The sequence below is a fragment of the Piliocolobus tephrosceles genome, chromosome 13 (assembly GCF_002776525.5).
Source record: "Piliocolobus tephrosceles isolate RC106 chromosome 13, ASM277652v3, whole genome shotgun sequence".
Taxonomy (NCBI): Eukaryota; Metazoa; Chordata; class Mammalia; order Primates; family Cercopithecidae; genus Piliocolobus; species Piliocolobus tephrosceles.
Genome location: NC_045446.1, coordinates 38,230,461 through 38,239,477, shown reverse-complemented (window position 1 = coordinate 38,239,477; position 9,017 = coordinate 38,230,461).

Sequence of the window (9,017 nt, the reverse complement as noted above, 5' to 3'; positions counted from 1 at the left end):
CTACAAAATGTCTGGGGATGATGGGGCATCATGTTCTCAAATTACTAACAAATAGTTCATGAAAAAATAAGCCATTTTTCCTGTTCTTGCAACTTTTCTTTGCATGTTTTTAGTGCTTCCAAATTAAAATTATACCATAAAATCATGACAAATGAATATTTCTTTATTTTTTTAATCTATGGTCCATTAAATGAGTGGTTTTTAATTTTATTTTTCTATTTATTGATTTATTTTCCCCTCAAATAAAATGTTATATGGAAAACCTGGAATAAAGCAGATAAAACTGGAAGTGCTCAGCTCTGTCACCCCTGTGGGTGCTCGTTAGACCTATTCTTTGTAAGACTAATGAAACAAATAGGAAACTATAAAACAAGGCAAATAGTATATTTTAAACATAATTATTATGGAGAAAAATAAATCCATGATGAGATGTAGGGAATTTGAGAGTGAAGATGACAATGCGGAGTGTGGGGTTGTGGAGATTTGAAAAGAAAAGTTTGAGATTGCTATCTAGGAGAACAGGTGAGAGAAAAGACTGGAGGAGAGACAGAAGATTGGGTCAGAGAAAAGATAGAAAAGTCTGATGCCGGACAACAGTAGTGGCCCCCTGGAGCACAGATGTCGTACATTTAAAGTGGGATCAGCACTATTTTTTCAGTTATGTTCATCTGCAAACTTGCAGGCACAAGTAGAGAGTTTGATTAACTTGGATTGTGTTTCTTTTTCAGAGATGTATAGGAAAGCAAGTAAGGAAATGACAGTTGAGGATGTTTGCAAGGGAGTTATAATAATTGACTGTGATAATATAAGCTGTTATAGGTTATAAACACAATGTTATTGAAGAAGAATGTTCCCGTCTCAGACTTACTACTGCAGGTGTCTTGAAATCTTTCTATTCCTAATTGAAGAAAAGCATAGCCTTGTTTTCTGTAAAAGACGGAATGCCGTGTCTTCCCCATATTACTCTGCATATCACTAATGTCATTACATTGTTTAATAACTCTCTGTTTCTGGGTTTGTCTTCCAAACACTGAGAGGTGATGAAAGTGTTTCTGTCTTTTTTAAGTGCCTAGCACAGAGCATGATACATAGTGATGTATCAGTTTTATAGAAAATTATTTATTTTTTGGCAACAGAATCACAATTTTGTGGCAAAATGTGATATCTTCAGAAATTATTTTCTCTCTTTTTATTTCCCTCTCTACATATTTTTCATATGATCCTTCAAAATGTTTCACAATGAGAATTCCTGCCCCATTTCTATATATAGTTATTTGTTTGAAATCCACTGACTAATCTACGCAATCCCTGTATTCCAATCCTAAAGTGCAAAAAGTTATCTAATTGGCTCACATAATCTCTTCTCAACAGGCTTGTCTAAAGATAAACGTCTTCTTTGATCAGTTTTTCTCTCCTGGTTCATTAGTTGTGGTCAAAAGATATGTTAATAATTTATTGGCCATCCAGAGGGAATCTGTGAGAAGGTCTGCTATAGCCAAATTAGAGAAGCAGAAGCACTAAGAAAGAACATTATGAAGTAAGGCAAATTAGACCTTACACAATTGTGGAAGAAATAGGCCCAGAAAGAAGACTTGAAGGATCTGAGAAAATAAAATAAAATAAAACACCTACCAGCTTCCAGAAGACTTTCACAGCATTTAGTGTAAAAGACTATAACGGAGATGCAAATTTGGTCCTAGGGATTTGGTGAGGAATGCCTATAAACTGAATGGTTTAGAGTTATTGTTTCCTGCTATTAAATCCTCTTTGAGAAACACATTGACTTGAATTTGGTGTAGGTTTTTCGCTCCTTAAAATGCAATACATATTAATAATAAATCATCCATGATACAACCATGAATTGTGCTCATGTGAATTTTCATCCATGGAATTTCCCATATATCTAAGAATACTGCGGGGCTTTTGTTTGCTTGATTGTTTTTGGATATTAAAGGATACAGATATCCCGTATGATGAGTTTGAGAATATCTGTACATTGATTTCTGAAGAACTTTCTGGAGAATGGTATACTCAGCCACTGTTTGAAGGCCTGAGATTATCACTGGAGAATATTCATGAAGTCTAAATTGGCTACTATGTATAGGAAAGAGATATTACGGAGAAGGAGAGTTTAGCTATAAATGTTTATGGGTGAATTTAAAAGCTTTCCAACCAAGAGAACACAAAAAACCAAAAAAGGAAAAATAAAGTCAAGTAAATTTTATTGCTTTTTATAAAGTTGTAGAGTACTGGGCAAAAAAGACTGTAGAGGCCTTTAGCCTATAAGCTTTGAATTTGTCATCCTCAACTTTATTTGACTGAACATGGACAGGATGGAATTAGATTGCTTTTTAGCAGTTTGTAGTAAGAAGAATTATCTCCTTTAAATCACACAGCAAAAGGGAGTGAATGATCTGGAACAATCGGTCTTAGGAATAATATTTCCTACAAATCTGCTCATAAGATAGAAAAGGTTGCTTTCTAATCGCAGGGCACAGATGCCTAGGTTAAGTCCTATAACAAACAGTTTACAGGATGCTCATCTCTTTGTTATTTTCTATTTACCTTACCTGAATATGAATGGGGGGGGTAAATGTACTATAAGCCCATGCTTATGTTCAGTGCTGAATATAAACTAAAAGAAAAAGATGTCACATTAAAATGGTGTCCCTGTCTAGTCAAGAGCTGCTTTTGAATATTTGTAATCAAGTCTATGGCTACTAAATGTAAAAGTATCAGAGACATCATGCTAATTTAAATGTACAAAAATAGAACACTGATTAAAGTTAGCAATATTTGTCATACCAAAGGGCATAAAAGGGCTGAAAAACATGTCTTGAAATCTAAAGTATCTACCAGGTATATGCCAGGTAAGAACAACCTGCCAAAACTTGACATCAAAGGAAAGTTCATGTTACCAAAATAAATGGTGTTTGTGTGAAAATATGACACCACTTTAACCTGTAGCACGTGAAATTACATGTCAGCTGTAACCAATTATTGCTCAGCATTTATGGGTGCCCTAATGTATTCATTAAAGTGTTTCTATTTTAACCACCTCCAATCACAGACACTTTCTCAGGGCAATCTTCCTCCCAATTTCCACATTTGCTCTATCACAGTGTCCTTGTCAACCAATATGTCCTGCATTCTTGCTTTGATCCAAATCTTTCTCTTGCCCTGAATGATGATTGCTTAGATGTGTGAATAACTGCATTACCTAAGTAGAAGTTCATTATCATCTAGCATCAGGAATCAGAGTATTACTGGACACCATTCTATCCTCAGATAATTAGTAATAACTATAACTTAACTCCACATGGAAATTACTACTAAATACAAAAATATTCCACTCATCTCAAAATAAATGTACATTCTAAATCCAAGTTACCCTTAATGCTATCCCAGGAGTTTCTTTTGCCACTCCAAAGACACTGACTGGATGAGAAATATGATGACGGGGAGTAGAAATAAAAAGACAAAAGTGTTTTAACTGATTTTGGTTAAACCATCTTATATGGAAAAATTTATAGAAAGACATTAATAAAGCCTCTTTAGAAGAGTTGCCCTGTGATGGAAAGACCCTGATGCTTTAATTCTATTAGATTCCCATAAATCTGCCTCTCACTGTAAGCATAGCACCTAGATGGGTGCCTGGAACATAGTAGGTCTATAAAAATCAGGTGTTAAATGCATAGATTAATATATCAAAATGAAGAAGAAAATAGATGTAAGATTAGATGTTAGAATCACTGCTACTAGAATCTAGATGACACATTCCTCTAGAAGTGAGGGATCCCTCCTGATATATTTTGTCCACCACCAACTCTTGATGTATTTCAGGAAAATTTTTCCTTCTCCCAATGTGAAGCTGCCTGAATGCATGTCCAAACTCAGAATGCAGACCCTGATAACCTGGAGATACCTCAGCCTCACAGACATCATCCTGACAAGCATCTGCATCTTTACCACCCCCAGCATGCTATGTCAGCCAACAGAAGATGAAAATTCTGTCATTATTATATGAACCAACTTGATCCTTAATGACAGGTTCCCATTTCAAAACAGGATGGTGATTGACTCTTTCATGGCAAAAAGACCTAATGAAAGTATTTTGTTTAGTAGTCCCATACACAAAGGGGCTGTCACTGTTCAGCCTCTCCCCTCCTCTAGCAAGGGGGTAAACTTTACCTGGTAGAGGAAGTGGGAAAACAACCTAAGAACCTTGAACAGAAGTATTAGATACCAGTCTCAAAGTATCCCATTAATCTATTTTAGAAGGTGCAATGAAATGGGACCCGAGGGAGGTGACTGCCAAAAGTAGAGTTCAGAGAAGAAACAATCCACTTACCCCTGTTGGCAATCAGAGAAATTTGGTGATTGGAGCTGCAGATACAATTAAGTATAGAGCTCCATAAGTGAGTGGAAGACAACAGTGAAAGACAACAATTTGGCTAAAGCCAAATACCCGAATTTCTCAACATCATTCTAGAAGAGTTTGACTCTTTGGTGGGCAATAAGCAGCCACAGAAAGTTTCTATGAATCAGGAATAGAAATGAAAGATACACTATCTAGAATGAGAGATGCTCAGGGGGACAAAACAGAACTACTTAAGAGACAGCTGTCAAAGTGAATTCAAGTTCAACTGAGAGCGACTCAAGAAGCAATGTTGCATACCTGTTTCAAAACATCTCATATACCCCACAAATATATATACCTATCATGTTCCCACAAAAATTAAAAATTAAAATTAGCAAAAATAAAATAAAATTTTTAAAAAGAGGCAGGAGCAAAGGGGAATATGGAAAGAGTCTAGATACCAGAGACTTGTGGTTGACTTTCACCAAAAAAATATCAGTGATGCAGGTACTTGACAGTAAAGTTAAGTGCTAAAGTTATTAGAGTAAAACACAATTCATTCTCATGTTCATATGAACTTCCATTAGTGTATAGGTATTATCAGTATCAAAATCTAGCTATACTTATATTTCTGTGTACCTAATAATTTGGGGGCAGAGGAGGTGGCTTGTCTTTGTGTTTTAACTAGAGTGCAGTCCACAGACACAAGAATCATAATTAACAGGCATTAAGGCATATTGCCAGAGGTAAATTTGGTTCATTCTGCCATCATAAATAAAAGAGGAGTCAATATTTTTTTAAATGAACATATATAGTATCATACATGAATCTGAATAGAATGTTCAACTTAGAGAGTCATGGAGATTAGTGATGTTGTTCAGTGATAGCTGAAGATCACAGGATGCTCAGTTAAATTCTAATAGTTTCAGTTAAATTATAATAGTTTGTCTACTCAAAATCTTTTTGCTTGATAGCTCTGGGAACTTAGAAATTTCGTGGGAAAATTATTTTTCTCTCTTTCAGAGAATAGAAAGCAAAGCCAGTAAACAGGCCTTCTGCCAAAGGAAAATTATCTATGCCTAGAATGGATAAATTCCCAGCTCATAAACATTTTTTTTTTCATCTCCATGGCATAGTCACGTCTTATTCTAAGAGCCTCTGGCAGTTGCGAGAAAATTGTTGGACCACTGGGTGTGTCATTAAGACCATCTTCACCCTTAAAAAGAATTGTACATCAAAATAGTGCATGCACAGTGAAATTTCTCATGATATATAAAGCCTGAAAATAATTATTCAGAATATAGGAGAGAATAAATTAATACCTGTTGAGTTGCCAATGCATGCTAGGGAGTGTGCTCAATGATTCACATTCACAATCCCACTTAATGCTTGAGAAAGTCTATTGAGTTACATATTAACATCCTGACTCCATACACGAAGGAACTGAATCACAGAAGTTATGAAATTTGCCCAAAGTTATGAGGCTTCTAAGTGAGGCAAAGATTTGGATTTGTATCATTTGGATTATATAGCATGACTGCTTCTGTAATATCACAGTTTGGAAATCAATATTGATTGAAATCCTTAAAAGAAGGAACTTTTAATGTTAAACACTGGGATAGAAAAACAGTCTTTGATTTGTCTGTTCTTTAGCCTGCTTTAAAAAAGTAAATGAAATATCATGGTGCTATTCAGGGTAATATCTCCATTGTAGTATATTCACTATATGACATTCTCAAAGGATATTGAATATATCATACTTTTATCAGTATTCCTATTTCTATCAATTCACAGATACTTCATTAATGGCATGCTAATTTAAACCACGATATCTAGCCAGTACCACCGCACATGTATCCTAAATGTCTTCCTAATTTCCAGTCTTGACCCTCTATACTCAATTTCCCCAAATCAGTAACAACAAGATTTTAAAAATACAAATAAAATCATATCATACTCTGCTCAAAAACCTATAAAAATGTTTGACTATAGTTTGATTGGACTCTGACTTCTTCTCTGACCTCATTCCTTATCCCTCTTCCTGTCCTTACTATGTGGCTATACTTGAAACAAACTAAAAATACATGTAAGCAAACAGAAAAAAATACATATAAAAACAACTGCAGTAAAAATCCAGCTAATAATTTGATCTCCCAATGAGTCCATAAATGCTTTAAAAAATTATAGCCTTCACAAAAAAATACAAGCTAATCATTCTTTATTCATTTTTAAAATAACTGACATGTACAGTTATATACAGGTAATAGAGAAGGTAGTTTCAATATGGGTATGTGGATTGTTTCTTCCCTGAACTCTACTTACAGCTGTCTCCTTCAGTCATTGGCTGAGATATGATGCTGGAGGTGGTGAAGATGCAAGTCAGGATGATGACTGTGAGGCTGAGGTATCGCCAGGTTGTCAGGACCTGCATTCTGAGTCTGGACACACATTCGGGGACATTCATATTGGAAGAAGGAAAAATCTCCCTGAAGTACATCAGAAGGTGGTGGTGGGCAAAATAAATACAAGAGGATCTCATATTTTGTTTTTAATTTTTATTTTTTTGTGGGTACATAAGTAAGCATATATATTTGTGAGGTACAACAGATGTTTTGATACAGGCATGCATTTGCCTCTTGGCTCCCAGTTGAACTTGAATTCACTTTGACAGCCGTCTCTTAAGTAGTTCTGTTTCCTCTCCTTCTCTCTAGTAACTCTCATTCTAGCTGGAGTGACTCTGATTTCGATTCCTGATTCATAGAAACTTTTTGTGGCTGCTTAATGCCCACCAAATAGTCAAACTCTTCTAGAATGGTGTTGAGAAATTCAGGGATTTGGCTTTAGCCAAATTGTTGTCTTTCACTGTTGTCTTCTACCTACTTACGGAGCTCCATATTTAATAGTGTCTGCAGCTCCAATCACCAAATTTCTCTGATCCTAACAGGGGTAAGTGAATTGTTTCTTCCCTTTACTCTACTTTTAGCACTTGTGTCCTTCAGGTTCCATTTCATTGCACCTCTATATGAGATTAATGGAATACTTCGAAATCAGTTACTACTACTTCTGACATGTTCAATGTCCTAAGGTATTTTCCTACTCCCTCTAACAGGTGAAATGTACCCCTTTGCTAGAGAAAGGAAGAGGCAAAACAGGGATAGCTTCTTTGTGTGTGGGACTATTAAACATAATACTTCAAGTGGGTTTTTTTTTTCCATGCAAAAGAAATATCCCTTTTTGCTTCATGTATCTTTAGTTTGTTTCAGCAGGACTACACTGGTCCTGCTGAAATTCAGTCTAACAAATGATCATCCTTGCCTCAAACCATTTTATTCTGCCCAGAATGCTTTTCCCATGATTTTTCACCATTTTACATGGAAGTCACTTCAGAAGGGTCCTACCTTTGTACTAAGAAGAGCACACTTAAGTCTTTCTATTTCTGGTCACTGCTTAATTTATCTTCATATGTCTTGTCAGGCAAATAACAAACTCCTAATAAACATTTCCTGTATGAATAAATGAATGGGTGAATGAATGAAAGAGGAAAGGATACCAATTATGACTTTTCTCATTTGGTTTCACAAGCTTTCTGAACCCAGTAGGGGACCTGATAAGGATCATCTCATCCATATGCCGTTATAAGAAGGCAGCTTTAACTCCAGAAGCCTTGGCAAACCTGCAACATTTTTAAAAGTTGTTACAGTTTTAATAGTTTTATTTTTTATATTTAATAATATCTATTCACCCAATGCTATTTTTCAGCTTTATTAAATTATAATTGATAAAAATCACATTTATAGATATTAGATGTACAACGTGATGTTTTGATATATTTATACATTGTGAAGTGATTAAAACAATTAAGAAATTAACATATTCATTACCTTATAGGAAATGCATAACTACAGCACACCCCTCCCCCTCACCCCCGCAACACACACACACACACACGCACACACACACTCACACACACACATCCTCTCCTCGACTATCTTTCCTGGGACAACTATTGTGCCATGAGAGAGGGCAGCCTGAGAGAGCCACAGAACAACACAGCAAAAACCTGATGACTCTGAACCCCATTACAACTAGTAAACCCACCCCACCTCTGTCTTCTGAGTTACATTTTTAACCTTCTAGTACTAAAATCGTTGGGACTTGTATTAGTTGCAATCAAAAGCAATTTAGCTAATACATGTTTATATCATATATCTGGTTAGTGAAAATAGCTCTTCATCATAACTACCTCCACTGTTAGCTGTACGTGACTGTACATGTCAGTTATTGCAAAACTGAATAAAGAATAATTAACCTGTACTTTTTTGTCAAGGCTGTAACATTTTTAAGCATTTAGTGACTCATTGGGAGATCGGATCATTAGCTGGATTTTCACTGAAGTTGTTTTTTGCTTTTTGTTTTTGTTTTTTGAGACAGAGTTTCATTCTGTTGCCCAGGCTGGAGTGCAGTGGCACGATCTCGGCTCACTGCAAGTTCCGCTCTCGGATTCATGCCATTCTCCTGCCTCAGCCTCCCTCTCGAGTAGCTGGGACTACAAGCGTCCGCCGCCACACCCGGCTAATTTTTTGTATTTTTTAGTAGAGACGGGGTTTCATTGTGTCAACCAGAATAGTCTCAATCTCCTGACCTCGTGATCCGCCCG